Genomic DNA, 19,387 nt, shown 5'->3' on the forward strand with positions numbered 1-19,387 from the left:
AAATTATATTTAAGTTAGGGAGTGTTAGGGTTAGGGTTAGACTTAGGTTTAGGGGTTAATAAATTTAATATAGTGGCGGCGGTGTTGGGGAGTGCAGATTAGGGGTTAATAAATATAATGTAGGTTGCGGCGGTGTGGGGGGGTAGATTAGGGGTTAATAAATATAATGTAGGTGGCGGCGGTGTAGGGTGGGCAGATTAGGGGTTAATAAATATAATGTATGTGGAGGCAGTGTAGGGGAGGCAGATTAGGGGTTAATAAATATAATGTAGGTGGCAGCGGTGTAGGGGAGCAGATTAGGGGTTAATAAATATAATGTAGGTGGCGGTAGGCTCTGGAAGTGGCGCGTAAGGGGTTAAACACTTTATTTAGTTGCGGTGGGGTCTGTGAGCGGTGGTTTAGGGGTTAATACATTTATTAGAGTTGCGGTGGGCTCCGGGGAGCGGCAGTATAGGGGTAAAACAGTTAGTATAGTGTGGGTGTTTAGTGACAGGGTACCAATAAAGCTGAGAAAAAGCTGAAGAGCAGCGAGATCGATGACTGTTAGTTAACAACAGTCTGCTGCTCATCACCCCGTACTTGGTGCGTGGCTTTTTGACAGATTTTTTTGGTAACTTTGGAGAGCGTATTCAGGTCCGTGGCAGCGATGTTAGGCGATCTTAGGTGAGCGTATTGGTGCCGTCGAATGCAGGTAAATTAACAGCTTGATAAATAGATGCCTTACTTTAAACTTGTAATACAGGCTTAATTTAATTTGCACGCAAGCAACCTCGAAAACCCAATATTGCTCACACTCAAACAATAACGATCAACTAGTAATCTAGCCACATATATATATATATATATATATTAATATAAACACACAGAAAAAGTCCAGCATTACATAAGCCTGTGCACCCTCCATTTTTTCACAGTTGTTTGATTGTGAGCCTGCATTGTGTGGCTGTTTAGGGACCCAGGTTTATTGGAAGAAACCTTGACGAGGTACCTGGGCTTTTCCCATTTGGCCAGATGCGGTAACTAATTCTTCCATTGCTGCTTTTTATCTTAGTTGAGAGCTTGTGAGTGAGTGCTGGACTTTTTCTTTGTGTTTATATTAATATATATATTTTTTTGTAATTTTCCCTGTTTGGGCCTTGCACCCAGGCCTGACTGGGGTTAACTGTCTGTGGCTGTGGTGACAGTGCAGCTTCCTGAGAGTGCTGGTTTGCACCCAGGGCTGTGCATGTTGCAGGGTCATAGGATGTGTACCCGGTCCGGCCTGAGAGTGCTGACCCCACCCCATGTTTTGTATATATATATATATATATATATAATTTTATCAACACAACAAGCAACAACTAAAAAACTAAAATATTGCACCCACATTAGCATACTTTCTCTCAGGATGATCAGGTAAATTGTTCATATTGTGAAATGGGCATGACCTATTCCATGAAAATTAAATATTAAATTTAATTTTTTTCACTACCATTGTGTATTAAATTGCTTAGGTGCAAGTTTATAATTTTTTTATTGAGTATTGAATTAATGACTTCCATAAGCCTAAAGCTATAGTCCACTTCTCCCAACATCATTTCATTTAAATCGGTCTTACTTAAACAATACTACATTATTCTTCATATTCAACTGTGTCTGTCTTGATAAAATATTTAAACTTATTGGTTTGCATCATTTATGCTTGGCCAAACAATTCATATGACACATGATAAATCAAAGTAAGCTAAATGGTAATAAGATGTTACTTGATCATACACTGAAGCAATGACCATGGATTAAAATATGTTTTGAGATCTCAGTAAATCATTTACAAATGTATATCCTTGTCTAAATCTACAATTTATACTATTTATGGGGAGGATTTCTTTCTTAAAGTTTAAATGCTAAACATTTTTTACAGCTACCTGGATTGAGTATAGGAATTGTTGCATAATTAGGAATCAACCAAAAATGGCTAATGTGATACAATTCTGGGCAAAACTACCTGCACAAATAAAGATAATTCTTGCATTAATGTAGTAATGTAATTCTGCAATTTTAATTTTAATTTTACAGAACCCATTGTTTTAATTGACTCTTTTCTTACCTTGCTGATGTTAAAAACAATTTCATTCATCTTGAAAGCATCATATAAGAGCTTGGGAGTTTTTTTTTATTTATTTCAATGCTATTTAAATAAAAAAAATTGAAGCCACTGAGACAATTAAAAAAAACCTCCACAAAGATATGTAAACAATGTGGTCTATTTTAATCCTACTAATATCGGATCATGATAAAGAGGTTTTGGTTTTAGCCCATATGGAAAGTGTGTTTTTCAGATGATCACAATCCAAAATGTATTTGTTCGCTAAAAGTTCACAGCTGTGAACGAAACTGGGAATGAAATTAAGACAGATACAATGGCCATTTCACACCTCTTAAATGGACACTAAAGTCAAAATTAAATTTCTTGATTCAGATAGAGCAGGTAATTTTAAGCAACTTTCCAATTTACTAAATTGTGAAGGTCCATTTACACTTTTTGAGTCCCCAGCGCCTACTCAGCATGTGCAAGAATACACAGAACATACGTATATGCATTTGTTATTGGCTGACGGCTGTCACTTAATGCAGTTGGAGTGAAAATAGACATAACTTTGAAATTTGTCATAAAAATATCTACTACTCATTTGAAGTTCAGACTAAGGGACATTTTTATCAAAGTGTGAGCGGACATGATACAATGTAGCGTACCATGTCCGCTGCACATCGATAAATGCTGACAGCATATGCACAAGCAGTTCACCAGAACTGCTTGTGCAATACCGTCCCCTGCAGATTTGCGGCCAATCCACCGCTGGCAGGAGGTGTCAATCAACCCGATCGTATTCGATCGGGTTGATTTCTGTCTGCCGCCTCAGAGCAGGTGGACAAGTTATGGAGCAGCTGTCTTTAGACCGCTGCTTCATAAGGCTCGCCGGACACAAGGGGCATCAAGCTCCATTCGGAGCTTGATAATTCGGCCCGTAAGTGCTTTTGCATTGTCTTTTTATCATGTATTTGCTGATTATGCAAATCTACTGTATTTACTGGTCCTTTAAGGATACATTAAAGTTGTTTAAAATAACCCCTTTGTACAATATGTAAGGAAAATTATCATTTTCATGTGTGAGATTAATTTATTGTAATCTGAATCCATTCTGATAGCTGATAAACAATCTGAATGTCATTTTTAGTTAGGCATAATGGGTACACTAGGCATGTTTGCTCAAAGATTATATTGACACTCAGTATTTTTTTTTTTATTCCTTTTAATTATTGATTGAGAAAGCACCATTTTCCTTTTAGGTGAGATATACCTCTGAGATTTCTCTTCGAAGAAAGTGGCCACAATTTATCTAATCATTACTAGGTCTTTGACATTTCTCACTCTGTAAATTATGAAACTGTTCATCCACTGCATTAATGTATTTGCTTAATTTCTTTTACTTTAAGTAGATTGTAACAAGAGGTTCTGGATATTGTAAATCTTGATTTTTAAAAACATGATTGTTGCACTTTACAATTTTTTAAAAACACATCATCTCAGTCGCTTACAAACAGGATGGAATGACAAACAATGAAATCACGGTAACAAAAATGCAATTCTGTTTAAAGATGACCATAATGAAAATGACAATTTGAGTGTGAATTAGAAACAAACATTTACAGAATGTGACTACCACATGCAATTTCTAAATGCGATGGACTTAATTTCCATTTTCTCACTTTTTCTGCAGATCCAGTTAGCTTTACATGATATCCGTATTAAATACATACACATATGTAAATTGTGTCCTGCCCACTGCAGACTATGCAGACTGATGAATAGATCTTTAATTAATCTAACTATATATACACTATATATATATATATATATATATATATATATATATATATATATATATATATATATTGCCAGGGTTAGGTTCCAGAAGGAATGGTTGTATATCGAAACCATTGTAAATTGAAACCCAGTTTATAATGTAAGTCAATGGGAGGTGAGGGAGTTAGGTTCCAGGCCCCTCTCAAAATTGTCATAAGTAACATCGAATACATTATTTTTAAAGCTTTTAAATGAAGACTTTAGATGCTAAACAGCATTATACACCTAATAATATAGATTGGATCATCATCAAACTAAGTTTAATGAACAAAAACATTTGCTAAACATTACCTAATAAAATAATTACACAACAGATTGTATCATCATCAAACTAAGTTTAATGAACAAAAACATTTTTTTACTTGCATTTTTCTGCAAACAGTTCTCTGCGTTGTTAGCATGTTAGATAATATTGGGTCTGCACCTATTTTATGCATTTCAATCTGCAGTGATTAATAGGCAGTTAGGCACCCTAAGCAGCTGGACAGGAAGATAATAAGGAAATAGCTGCTAGATCTTGTTGCTTGATAGGTCTGGAGTGCTCTGTGTACACAGATTAATTTCAGTCTGCTAAGCCTGCATTACTTTGCTGCAGCACAAGTAGACAGCTCCACCTTTTGGCTATTTTAATTAGTACACTGCTTTCCAATGCTTTTCAATAGCAGTCACATGACTGAAAAAAAAGGTTGTTATTCTGAAATGGCGCAAATTGAACCGGCGTAAACCGAGGGCCATATATATATATATATATATATATATATATATATATATACACACACCTTTAAATGTAATCTTTGGCCATTTCAAAGTGTCTTGCACATGTGCCACATAATAGAATTGTGTCAAATTCAGTAAGTGTAAAATTGTCTCAAAAATCTGTTGAAAAATATTGAGAAAATAGATTGTAATCGCCAAGAACTTTTCAGTTCCTTGTTAAATAATTAGCTTTTCGTGTGTGCCAAAAACATGATTTTAACTCAGTGAAACAGCTAAAAACCTGCAACTATAATTGTGTCAAAACAAACAGATTGGAATCTACACCAATGTTTCCTGGTTTTTCAAGGGATCTTTGGTTCCAGAAAAACTTATGGGAAACAAACAAAAATGTCTGTGGAAAGGACATTGTTTTCTTTGACCTTGAAGCTATTTTTGCTGTCTTTTTGAAGTCCTTCACTGTAGGAAATTACTACCAATAAATGGAAGAACATTCAATCAAATGAGAATAAAAATATGTTCATCACTGGAATAGCTGCAAAGCTGAATTTTATAGAGCTAGAATATTCAGGCGATCATTACTAAGTTATACTTGTGTTACACACACTATACATACATACTTACATACACACAGATGCAGCACATGCAAAACCATGTTATATTCTCAACACATACATATTTTCTTTTTTAATTTAAACATATTTTTATTTTTAGGCACAGAGAGATGTGATATCAGAAGGGAAGATAAGGTGGGAGTGGGAATAAGACAGTGAAAACAAGTCAGATGAGGAAAGATAGTGATGGACAGTGAGAGGCAGAAGAAGGGAAAAGAATGAGAAAAAGGCACAGACAGGAAGATGGATGGAAACAGAGAGAGAAGCTTGAGGAGATATAGTGGCACAATGAAAGACAAGAAAAGTTATCCAGAGAAGGAAAGAAAGAGTGAAAGAAGTAGTGATGGACATAATGTGAGATGAAGTGAGACAGATAAGAACAAGAGGAGAAAAAGGATTGCAAGTGTTAAGAGCTTCAGAAGTATATGTGAGGGAAACAAGGAGAGTCATTAAACACACACTCATACATACCTGTATGTGTATATATATATATACAGTATATGTTTATGTGTGTGTGTGTGTGTCAGATAAGGCAGCAAATATGATATTTAAAGGCAACACAACAAATACTAATATGGTTACATCCTGCTAGGAAAATGTACCAATTACAGCCAGCAACAGTCCTAGCTCCCTTCCCCTCCTATGATTATCAAAAAGTAAGTACTTGTTAAGGAGCTTACAAGAAAAATACATGTGATTTGCTCTTGAATTCCGAATCATCAGAAAAATATATACCAATAGTTATCCAAATGTATGTTTTGCGCCCTTGATAACGTCAATGTCTACCACTCAAAATAAAAATAAGATTGAAATGTGTGGACATTGGACATGTATTTATTGTCAACAGCTAATGATCAATAAATGCATGTTGATTTGTTAAGTAATTCAGTTTTCAGCAGATTAGTCACCTTGACTGGAAATAGAAAATTAAAATTGTTTAGTAGTGCAGGATATCAAAGATACACAAGGCTGTGGCAGAATACCATACACATTTTAATTAACATGATTGTTTCCTGATATAATACAAAGTTAAAAATACAGTTCAAATCCCACTTTAAATGAGGAAATTGTATTTTTTGTATCCATCTAAAATATGATCATCAGAAAGTAAAATTGTCATTGTTATTAATTTCTCATTTAGTAACCTATAGGCATACACCTTTTCCAGGCATGCACTCACAAGTTTGGGGAGTAAGACAGCACCTGCTGCTGTAAATTAAAATGGCACAAGAAATATCTTCGACATCCCAGCCCCTTCTCCCATGTCATTAGTTTGGCAATCAGCCCAGACGTCCATGCTACTTTTATACAGAATGGTTTCTGTTTGTTTACAAATGGTGCCTCTATTTAGGGGACAGGGGAATTAAGGGGAAAAAAACTGCCTGCTCCACTAATGGAGCCACACTAGCAACATTTTTTAAAAACAACACATAACAGAAGAGCCTGAGTATATAAGGGAGACAACCTAAATGGGAGGACCTAATGTTGAGCCTACTCTAGAGAATTGTTTTATATATTTTTGTATAAATACCTTATTATTACCTTTTGAATGTGATCAGTTGGTTACATGATTAATATTTAGAAAGGTCTTTGCCCTTTGGACTGATTTCAGACTCATGCACTTTTGCAAATCCTTTTCTATTTCACCTATGAGATATTAGCTACAATGAGGAAACACTTTAGATAATATTGTGAAGCCCAAGGTAGTTTTAAACCATTTGGATATTTTAATTGCTGGTTCTTATAGATATTTTTTAAATGACTGAATTTATGACAAGACTTCAAGATGTTATAGTGTTGATTTACCTTAACTGCTGCGTGTATGATAGTTTTACCAAGGAGAAAACTGAACTGCAATAAACATAAATTCGAAAGAGAACACACATATTTATAAATCAACAAAGAATACACTCATAAATTATAGTTGTCTCTATACTCCAACTCTGTCCCTGGTCTTTATCTCACAGCTGCTGTTAGAGATGCCCATTCTGTAAGTCAGTCAGAATTATTCGCTCCTATGTGGGTTTTAGAGATTGTTCAATCTTTTTTTTTTCTTTTTGGATTATTCCCTTGTGTTGGGTAAACTCACTGAATTTCTTTTACTTTTCTCAAGATCAATCTTGTATTTAAAGCAAAGTAAATAACAGAAATTTTTTTTTTTTACATTTTCTTATAAAAGAGCTCTAAGATCAATCAAAAATAGATTTTAAAGAGTTAAAATAATGTTATCTCAAATCCAGGTGTATCTCTATAATAAACCCACTTGATTGTTTAATGATAGATTACAGTTTATTTTAATTATGATAAAGAAATTAAGCCCTTTAATTCACAATTCTTTTTAGGAAGAAAACTTATAGCCTTTCAATCCGTGCAATATTCAAACCTTTTTGTAATTGTGATAAAGTCATAAAACCTATATTGACTTTTTTTGGATAATTTAAAAACTATTTTGGCAAAATGAACATTTGTTTTTGTATTTTAATTTTTTTTTTCTTTTCTTAATACAGCTAAGGGCATTTCAAGAGCTTTTCTAAGAAGTTTTATTAAGTTCTTGTGCTTTCTTCATATCTTGAAAAAGGCTGATGAAACGCGTTGTCAGAATAAACAAATACAAATATCAGAATATTTTATATGCCCGGTGAGTTCTTTCCAATTGTTGTGGATCATTGTTGAAGGTGTGGCACTACTGGTTTCTCTTTTCAAGATTGTATTTGAAAAGTTGCATTCTCAATTCCTAAGAAAGATTGGTGCCACTATTGCAACACAAACAATTCCTTTGATAAGTGTCTGAATTTTTCTCCAGAATGTTGGTAGTAGTGATAGTATTACATATTTTTTCTGACCTCTTCAGGAAAACACTCAAATCAGCATGTTTAGCAAAATACTTATTTATTCTTATACCAAAACAGCCAGCAAATAAAGAAGTATGTATGTTACAGAAGCAGATGACATAGTTAATTGTTAATCTGTAGAGGTATTCCTAACTAACAAAGGATCACTAGCTATTATGTACCTTTAAAACTACCACCATAGAATGTAGTAGAATGTATCCCTGAAGCCACAAGCTGCCTACATCAAGCTAAAAAATAAAATATTGATTATTATCTTGAGAAACAAGGTTACAGTTTAAATGGGTTCTACATGACTAGTAACATCACCCCTTATACTGGTCACAGCTAGATCACATATCAACAGCAAAAGTACTTTAACTCTTACTTATTTTATAATAATATATCATTTCCCCCCCATAATACCTTTTAGCTATTAGTACGTCTTGTAAAATCTCAGAGGACTAATTGTTGACATTCATCTAAATTTGCTAATTAGACCCATAGAGTTTTTACCATACAGGTGATATAGATTACCAAAATAAAACAAAGAATGAGTAAAGCTATCATAATCAATAAAGGATGTGAAACCTAATGACAGATTTCAATCTAAAGGGGAGGAGAATTCACAGCTTCATTCATTACTGTTGGGAATTATGAACCTGACTACCAGGAGGAGGCAAAGACACCCCAGCCAAAGGCTTTAATACCTCCCCCATTTCCCTCATCCCCTAGTCATTCTTTGCCTTTCATCACAGGAAGATGTATCAACACACAGGGTTTGTTATTCAGCCAGCAGCGGCCGTAGCCACATTTTCCGGAACTGCAACATATTGGTGTGAATCCCTGTGTGAAATGGTCAAGGGAAGATTTCCATTGACGAGATATAGGATAAGATTAAGGTGCTGATGACTGCCAATTCTTTCATATATGATGCCAATATGCAAATTATTCGCCTAAATGCTAAGGTTTTTCCATTTTAGCTCTCAGGGCTCTGTGGCTAAAGTCTTGTTCTGCGGACATGACCTCTAAGTCGAGGCTGTTGTCCCTGCCTTTTCAAGGAAAAATCTGTTCAGTCCTGGATTGGATGCGATCATATACACTGTTACGGGAGGCAAGGGAGTTTTCCCACCGCAGGATAAGAAGGCTAATCATAAAAGATCTAGTGTTTGTCCCTTTCCTGTGGACAAGGCCCAGCGCCAGCAGCCGGCCGCAAAAGCGGACGAGTCCAAGGGAACTTCGTAAACCGGCTCATTCTTGGAACAAGTCTAAGCAGAGCAAGAAGCCCGCCGAGACAAAATTGGCATGAAGGGGCGGCCCCCAACCGGTCTCCGGACCAAGTAGGGGGCAGATTATCTCTCTTCTCAGAAGCCTGGTTGCAGGACATTGGGTTCTGGACTTTGTCGCCCTGGGTTATAGGATAGGGTTCAGATCCCATCCGCCTAGGGTCAGATTCGTTCTGTCAAACCTGTATTCAAGACCGGAAAATAGAGAAGCCTTTCTAGAATGTGTGAGAGATCTCTCCTCTCTAGGTGTTATAGTACCAGTACCCCAAGCAGAAAGGGGTCTAGGTTTCTATTCAAATCTTTTTGTGGTTCCAAAGAAGAAGGGCACGTTCGGCCCGATTCTGGACCTAAATTGTTTAAACAAGTTTCTGAGTGTTCAAAATGGAAACGATCAGATCTATTCTCCCCTTATTTAAAGAGGGACAGTTCATGACAATTATAGACTTGAAGGACGCTTACCTTCATTTGCCAATTCAGAGGGACCACTTCCAGTTCTTAAGATTTGCATTCTGGACCAACACTCCCAGATTGTGGCCTTTCCCTTTGGTCTTGTGACGGCCCTGAGAGTCTTCACAATGGTTCTAGGGGCGCTATTTGCAGTGGCCAGATCCAGAGGCATTGCTGTGGCACCCTATCTGGATGACATCCTAGTCCAGGCACTGTCACTGAGTCTCCCAGAGGATAATTCGAGGGCTCTTCTTCTTTTGCTCCAATCTCACAATTGGAAGATCAACTCAGGAAATAGTTCCCTGGTTCCCAGAAACAGGGTGGAGTTCCTGGGCACAATAATAGGCTGTATGTCCATGAAGATATTTCTCACAGACTATCCACACCGGAAGAATGCGTCCTCTTGTCTTGCCCTTCAGTCATCCTCAAGCCCCTCGGTGGCTCAGTGTATGAAGGTGATTGGACTCATGGTCTCCAGCATAGACATCATTCCATTCACCAGGTTCCACCTCAGATCTCTTCAATTGTGCATGTTGAGACAATGGAACGGCGATCATTCAGATCTATCACAGCAGATATCCATAGATGCTTGGACTTGTCTCTCCCTCTCTTGGTGGATCTGCCCAGAGCAACTGTCCATGGGAACATCCTTCTTGAGACCATCCTTGGAGATTGTGACCACGGACACGAGTCTGGCAGGATGGGGAGCTGTTTGGGGTGCCAGGATGGCACAAGGAAAATGGTCCTGGAAGGAGTCTCTCCTCCCGATAAATATTCTGGAACTCCAAGCAATCTACAATGCTCTGAAGGCAGGGTCTCCTCTGGGGGCATTAAGCTTCATCAGATTCCAGACCGACAACATAACCTCGGTGGCATACATCAACCATCAGGGGGGTACAAGGAGCTCCCTAGCCATGAGGGAGGTGTCTCGGCTATTGGAGTGGATGGAGTCCCACAGCTGCTTGCTCACAGTGATTCACATTCCAGGTGTGGACAAATTGGAAGCAGACTTTTTCAGCAGGCAATCCTTCCATCCAGGGGAATGGTCTCTTCACCCTGAAGTGTTTGCGGAGATTTGTCTTAGGTGGGGAATGCCGGAGATAGATCTCATGGTGTCCAGACTAAATTGCAAGCTACCCAATTACAGGGCAAGGTTCAGGGATCTCCAGGCAGAGGTGATAGATGCCTTAGCGGTGCCTTGGGGATTCAGCCTAGCTTACATTTTTCCACTGTTACCACTTCTACATTGTGTAGTGGCATGAATCCAACAGGAGCGGGCTTCAGCCATTCTGATTGCTCCATCATGGCCACAGAGGACGTGGTTTGCGGATTTGGTGGGGATGTCATCCTCTCCACCGTGGAGGTTACCCTGTCACAGGGATCTACTGGAACAGAGCCATTTTCAACATCAAAATCTCTACTGATTGTGTGGAGATTAAAAACCTAGTCTTGGCCAAGAGAGGCTTTTCTGAAAGCGTGATTGATACTCTAATTCAGGCAAGGAATCCAGTCAATCGTTGCATCTACCATAAGGTGTGGAGGACTTACTTGTCCTGGTTTGAGAAGCATGGATATCCTTGGCATAAGGTGAAGGTTTCCAGGATGTTGTCCTTTCTCCAAGACGGTTTGGAGAAGGGTCTTGCCGCCAGTTCCTTAAAGAGACAGATTTCAGCATTATCAGTCTTGTTGCATAGGAGCCTCACTGAGCTCCCTGACATCCAATCTTTTGTTCAGGCTCTGTTTAGAATCAGACCTGTCTTTAGACTATCTGCTCCCCTGTGGAGCTTAAACTTGGTCCTTAAGGTATTGCAGAAGGTTCTGTTTGAGCCTATGCATTCCATTGACATTAAGATTCTGTCCTGGAAGGTTCTCTTCCTGTTGGCCATTGCATCGGCATGTAAAGTATCTGAACTGGCTGCCTTGCAATGTGAGCCTCCTTATCTGGTTTTTCAAGCGGATAAGGCTGTGCTTCGCACTGGTTTCGGGTTTCTGCTGAATGTAGTGTCTAACCATAACATCAATCAGGAAATAGTTGTTCCTTATTTGTGTCCTAACCCTTCTTCTTCTAAGGAGAGGTTGCTTCATAATCTGGATGTGGTTCGTGCCCTGAAGTTTTGTCTTCAGGCTACGAAGGATTTCAGACAGTCTACATCTCTTTTTGTGGTTTATTCAGGGAAGAGCAAGGGGCAGAAATCCTCTTCCGCTTCTTTGTCCTTTTGGTTGAGGAGCTTGATTTGCTTGACCTATGAGACAGCGGGACATACGCCTCCTCATAATTTATGTTTTCTTCCCAAAGGGAAACAGAATGTTTACCAAAATATCTCTCCCAACAAGTGGTATCTTCTTTTCCAAACTCTTGGCTAACTTTGAGGATTTTTTGTTTACTATATTTTAATTGAACAATAGCTTCCCTAGTTTACCTTGTGATGTTATTTAGATAACTGCAGATAATTGTTGGTTGTTTCTCTTGTTGGATTATAAGTAACGCTAGAGCACCAAAACATTTTTACAGAAATATTTAAAAACACAGTCTCATTTGAGATTGCTTACAATTAGTTTCAACCTTAGTACAGGAAGCATGTATATTAGACGTAGAGGCATTCCTGTAGCAAATAAAAAGTTATTGAGGATCATCTTAAGATGTAGTGGCTACAATGTACCATCCTACAGAATAGGCGCAGGAAGAAAAAACTCCAAGTATTAGCATAAAAAGAAAAACAAAAAAAAATAACCATTTAAACACAGAGTACCAAGATTGTTGTTTCAGAGATTGATGCTGCAACAAAGGAGTGTCTTATTTAGGAACATATGCATTATAGTCCTCAGCAAGCATCTCTAGTGCATTAATGTCTTTGATGCACTCCCCATTTTATTTTTGTTTGTGTTATAGCCTCATATACCTTGGTGTTAAATGGGTGCCACTCTCCAGACATGATCTAAAATAATATGAAACAAGCGCAAGTAATCATGTTCCAATCAGTTATTCCTTTACAGGTAATAGTCTACATTGATCAATGTATACATTTTTTTCCACAGTATTTATTCCTTTTACCTTCCTCACTTTGAGAACATTTTGTGCCATTTTTGTTACAATAACAAATGGTCCCTCCCAATTTGCATGTCATGATCTCTAGAATATTAACAGCCATTTGTGTAACATAAAACATAATAATTTGAGTGATATTTACTTTTAGGGGCCTATTTATCACTGTGCCAGTGGACATGATCCGATATTGCAGATCATGTCTGCTGCACATCGATAAATGCCGACAGCATACGCTCTCTGCATTTATCATTGCACCAGCAGTTCGGCCACTAGTCGGGGGGGGGTCAATCAGGTTGATTTCCGGTGATGTCTGTCTGCCGCCTCAAAGCAGGCGGGCTGGTTATGGAGACCGCTGCTTCATAATTTGTGTTTCTGGCGAGCCTAGACGGGGTATCAAGCTTCGTTCGGACCTTGATTATTCTGCCCCTTAGTGTTATTTTCTCATCTCACTGAAAATACTGTATGAGATGCATGAGCTATTTATTAAACATTGCACAAACTATATACTTTTGTCTAACATTCTAAAAAACTATGCGCTACTTGTATCACATACATATGTGCGTCCCACTGTGTCTACATTAATAAGAGTAAACCTAAGTGAGAGAGGATTGAAACCTTTAGTTTGTACATAAATAACCATTAATTGTTTTGCAAACAAATGCTTTTCTTAACAGATGACGTTAAATTAACTCAATACTCCTTTTCTGTTTTGCAATGGAATGGTCGATATAAATGCACCTCTGACATGACACTGCAAAACCAAGAATGTAAAAGGATAAACAAAACATAAGCAAAAAGCAACTGATAGGCAATGTTTCAATGTGATCCATTCTAGCATAATTTTTGATCAGTTTTACATTTTACTTTTTAACATAAAGTACAGTATATTCTAATTTCTACCAAATAACCTATTATAGTTTGATTCAGGAGCCAAAATAACAACTCCTAATACAGTTTTTACTTTTAGTGTGCTAAACTGTTAATTTAACTATCCCTTTAGTCAATGGGCTCATTTAGGAAAAATGTAGAGCATTATATACAGCTGTGGGAAAAAGAGACCACTGTAAAATTATATTTTTTTTATTCTAGAAACTACTGACAATATTTCTCCAAAATAAAAATATTTTCATTTAGAGCATTTATTTGCAGAAATTTACAACTGGTCAAAACAACAAAAAAAGATGCAGTGTTTTCAGACCTTGAATAATGCAAATAAAACAAGTTCATATTAATTGTTAAACCCAATACTAAAGTTTTAACTTAGGAATAGTTCAAAAAACAATATTTGGTGGAATAACCCTGATTTTAAATCACAGCTTTCATGCATCTTGGCATGGTCTCCACCAGTATTTAATATTGCTTTTGGGTGACTTTATACCACTTCTAGTGCAAACATTTAAGCAGCTCGGCTTTGTTTGATGGATTTTGACTATCTTTCTTCCTCTTGATCACATTCCAGAAGTTTTTAGTGGGGTTCAGGTCTGGAGATTGGGCTGGACATGAGTCTTGATCTGGTGGTCCTCTTTTCACACCTTGATATACCCGGCTGTGTGGCAAGGAGCATTGTCCTGCTGAAAAAAACAATACTCAGAGTTGGGGAAGATTGTGAGATCAGAAGGAAGAAAGTTGTCTTATTGGAAAACCTTGTACGTGGATTGATTCATGTGCCCTTTACAAAGATAAATCTGCCTGATTCCAGCCTTGCTGAACAGCCCCAGATCATCACAGATCCTCCAGCAAATTTCACAGTTAGTGTAATACACTGTCGCTTGTATGCCTCTCCAGGCTTCCATCAGACATCAAGATTTTGGGCAAAGATGAAAATTGGACTCAGTGAAGATGACCTGGAATATAAGGGGGAATCAAGCTTCAGTGTACAGTGGTGACCACCTAAAGAAGCATCAGATGAAAGAGGTTGAATGATTGGATGGAAGAAAAGAAGAGGACAGACCAAAGGATCAATGTCTTTAAGAAGAGGAGCGCCATAGGAGCCACCCATCTCAGGAGCTGGATTCAAGTTGGTGAGCACTAACTTTTGGAGTTTAGCGTTAGGAATTTTTTTGTGGGGGGGGGGAGGGGTTAGGTTAGACATTGCAAAAGAGCTGTAATTGCCGATGCCCTTTTCAAGACAACATCAAACATAAACAAGCTTACAGGATGATAATGGACATAGGCACATGTCTCGACAAAGATATGAATATTAAACAGAGCCCATAATTTACATCTGACATACAGAGGAGATAAACATTTCCAAAGATAAGCTTGTATGGTTATATATATATATATAAACAGGTCCTGTGTATTGAAATGCTGACCTCTTTTATAACTATAACATATTATTTTCCAGGCCACTCAGAAACATCTCATGGACATGTAAAGAAAAATATGGGAAAAATAAAAAAATATTATTGTATAGTTCAGTTATGTCATAGAGGGTGGTAAAAGATAGGGGATATCCATAGCCACTATATTACACTGTAAAGAATAATAAGGAAATTTTCTTGGGAATCTATGTTCCTTTGCTTACTTAGTAAACTAACCCCGAGGGGGGGCGGAGCCAGAATTTTAATAAATCTGAACCCATAACAGCGGTATTATATAGTATGGTATGGACCTACTACCGTATAGATACAATTCTTTAACTTTATGTTTAAGAAAGACAAGCTAATTCCAGCCATTATTAAGGCTATGAGCTAGGTATTCATATGATCTGAGAGCTGTTTGCAGCAAATATATAAGCATGTTATAAAAAATCCACATAAGCCTTATGGTAAATCTAACATAGCCAATGGAAGTATCTCACATTCGGTATCCTGTCATATATAATTTTTAAATGAGCTAATATATGAGGGGAACTTAAGAACCTCATAAAAAGGAGTAGCTGTGGGGTATACATAACATACGTTTCTATAGATATCTCAAACACCGCGCATCTATTTTGCTCAATAAGGATATATATGGTTATCAGCTAATAAGAGGACATAGTAAAGAATATTTAATAGATATTAAGCATAGAGGGCCACTCTCAGACCCTTAGGACTATAATATGGTGTTGTGTATAACATATGTAATAAGTTAACAGCAATAATAAGCGTAATGTCATTTTTAACAACTGCGGGGGTATGCTATTATGTTAGCCACAATCTTAGATGGTGTAAAAAGGGCTACATACAAGCAAGTGGCTTAACTCTCATTGGTGTATATGTCTAAAAAGTCATAGTAGCTAGTACCACCGTATAAAGATTGGGCAGAATATCAGTAATCAAGCCATGTTTAGATAGAATATACTTGGTCTAATTCCTCATAAAAGTACATAGCCCATACATTTGAACAAGCAAAGTTTAGACCTTCACATATGTGCAATTTTAAATTTTGTCGTAAACAACCTGAATGACCCACAGGCAGAAATAACTCAAATTGGGTATAGGGACATATATCCCCATTAGACTCATCCGTATATACTTGGGTATTACCATCATATATCTAATTTCAACGAAAATTGGGGAAAAACGGCTAGTTTAGAAGTTGGAGGGTCAAAGCATCTAATAGACCTATATCAAAATAGACCTAGCTAGGTGACAAAAAGTGTTCTATATAGAAGTGTACCCACCTGTTGGTACTTGCATGTTAAAAAGCTTAGGATTAACACAAACTAGTTAAAGGGTGGACGCTATCAGAATGTGGCACGCATCTACTAATCTGAGGGTAACCATTACCTGTAGTGTATTCCTCTGCCTCGGACAGAGGAAAAAACGTCTAACTATAGTGTGTGATAGGCCATGGCTCCCCAGGGAAAAATAAACATCCATAGATGACATCTATCCGTCTGATAATGTGGTGGATATATTCAAATTTATGTACCATATAGTATTCAATAACAGGAAGCGCATAACACATAGCAAAAATAAATGTGCTAATAAAATACCTATCTAAAGATTGTTTTTAATTTTAACATAAGTTCTAATGCCTAATAGGATGACAAAGCAGGAACATTAATGAACAGAAATAAAACATTTGCTCTTGCAACTATAAACTTACAACTTAATATTACTAAAGAGCAACAAACCAGCATAATGTCCATAAAAATGCTTAGGCATGTCTAAGCAGCAAAAGTCGGGGCAAAGGCGACTTGCTCAGTCCGTGTCTGCGACTTTTCATGCCCCAAGATTCATCCAAACCCAGCTTTATGCAGAGATGTCCCTTCACTAAGTAGACGGTATTTGTCAGGATAGTCTAGTTGCATATGGTGTCTAAACGCCATGCCCGGTAGACTCCCCTGATCCATATCAGTCTCTATCATGGGAGATTTGTCTAGGGGTCTGCTAACTCTCAAACAATAGGTATTGATCTCCTGCAGCATCTTACCATCATCCAGCCAGCAGATCTCAACTAACTTCGGCCGCCAATTATTCCCGGGGCACAAGATCCCCGCAGATGACCGTGGGGCTACAATAGTACCTTGCGTCTGGCACTCCTTCATGGTCAGCTGCGCCTCCGTTCTAGAATCGACTCGGGTGGTCAGTAGAGATGACTGTGGATTCTGTTGGCTCCATACCACCAATCTCTCCTCATCTAGAATGTCTGCCGACACAGCTTCAGTGTAACGATCTGTGATAATATGTAAAGCTCTGTGATATGCAGCAAGTATTTAAGTAAACATTTAAGACCTCTAAGCAGGATAAATAATTGTGGAGTGTTACAAGTTACTAAGTGTGCTTGCTAGTAAGATAAACACTAACTTAATCACTTGTGTTAATTTAGCCTGAGGGATAAGACCCAATAATATGAGTAGTACTAATGAGCTTTATCTTAGGCAGGTCTTATATAGTGCAACAGGAAGCATAAGGGTTAAACATAAATAGTATAAGTCTGTAAAGTCAGATTCACTGGTGACAGGTGAAATATGGAACCCAGACTGCACAGATACAAACAGGAGTTTTACCTTCAATTCAACTGTTGTTTAAAGAGTAATGTCAAATAAGTAAACAGAGACTTAAGCACTCTATATACAGAACCTTAATTCAGAAGCAGAGCCTGTGAGAGGAATCCCAGATGCGGGTAGGTAGAGTACTTGCAGGGATTAGTGAGCGTGCAGCGTGGTAATGGCTCCGTGTAACTGGGAGTCTGTATGCTGTCTGTTTAGACAGGGAGAGTGTGTCAGAGCGGTAGTGTGAATCGGCGCTGCGGTGACGTCAGCGGCTGTGGCAGCTTGAAGCAGAAGCTGCTTGTAATGGCAAAAGGTTTCTCTGATCAGGAGAATCTTGTTTTGGTACTCTAGGTAAGGAGTTGAGCTGCTTTACTTTGGCAATAAACTTCAATAAACCAGCAATGCATCTTGGTTACAAGGAGATTAAATAAGGAAACCTGATCAGCTTAATTGAAATAAAAGGTGGTATGACAGGTTAGATACGCTGTGTAAGGTGGAATGGATTTAGACATGACATTCGTGATCTCCATAATCTCCCATTCATCACAATTTAGTGTGTTCTCGCAGTTTCCTGCACAGCTAGGATTCCTCTGAGCTTTAGCACACACGCAGTGTACCGCTTCTGAAATGGCTCTAATTAGTTGCAATTCGGCTCGTTGAAGAGCCCTCTCTAAGGACTGGAGAGTTTTAATCTTCCATCTAGCAATAGCCGCCATGTTGCCTTCATGAGCAGATAGCATCTTGCACAGTAATAGGGCCAAAGTGCAATCAGTTCAACTCAGTAAACAACTGAAGTCTAATTTCAATGTGAATATTTATCCCTCTGTGCTACGGAGCCTGTATGGCGGGAGATCGCTTCAACAGTCTAAATGTTTTTGCCAAGTATTCATGTAAAATAGCTCCGGTCCATCTGAGTATCGCATCAACTTCTTTCCATTATTGTACTCCCTAAAATTCTGCCTTTACTTTATTAACTCCATATCCAAGGACAGCAAGTCTATAGGCATAAATCTCCCTTTTTAGTGCAAATTTAGGGAATATCTCAGTCTTAAAGTAGGTTTTTTGGTCAATTTGTGCAGAGAGCTACAGACCCGCATGTCTGCTTCCACTGCTGGCTAGCTCCGCCCCCCCCAAGACATTTTTTTATAGGATAGGGTATTTTTAATTTTTGCAAAAGAACTTAAATGCTGATACCTTTCCAGGAATTTTTTTTAGGATAGGGTATTTTTATTTTTTTGCAAAAGAGCTTAATTGCTGATGCCAATTTCAGGGCATTTTTTTACAATATGTTTTTAAAGATAGGTTTTTATTTGTCGGAGTGGGGTTTTAGTATAGAGATTTTTGCTTTGAAAAAGAGCTATTCACTTCAACTAGGGAATGCCCAATAAATGCCCTTTTCATGGCAATTTTTAGAGTAGGTTTTATTGTTAGTTTAGGGGTTTTTATGTTTGGGTGTTTTTTTTTTTAGGAGACTTTAGTTTTAGGATCGGTCTTACTGGTTGGAGTTTTTATTTTTGTTAATATTTTTTATTTTTTGCAATGGTAGGATTTCTTATTTTTTTGTAATGTTAGATTTTAAATTTTTGGAATGGTAGGTTTTTTTATTTTATGTAACTTAGGG

Source organism: Bombina bombina, chromosome 3 (assembly GCF_027579735.1).
Source record: "Bombina bombina isolate aBomBom1 chromosome 3, aBomBom1.pri, whole genome shotgun sequence".
In the NCBI taxonomy this organism is placed as follows: domain Eukaryota; kingdom Metazoa; phylum Chordata; class Amphibia; order Anura; family Bombinatoridae; genus Bombina; species Bombina bombina.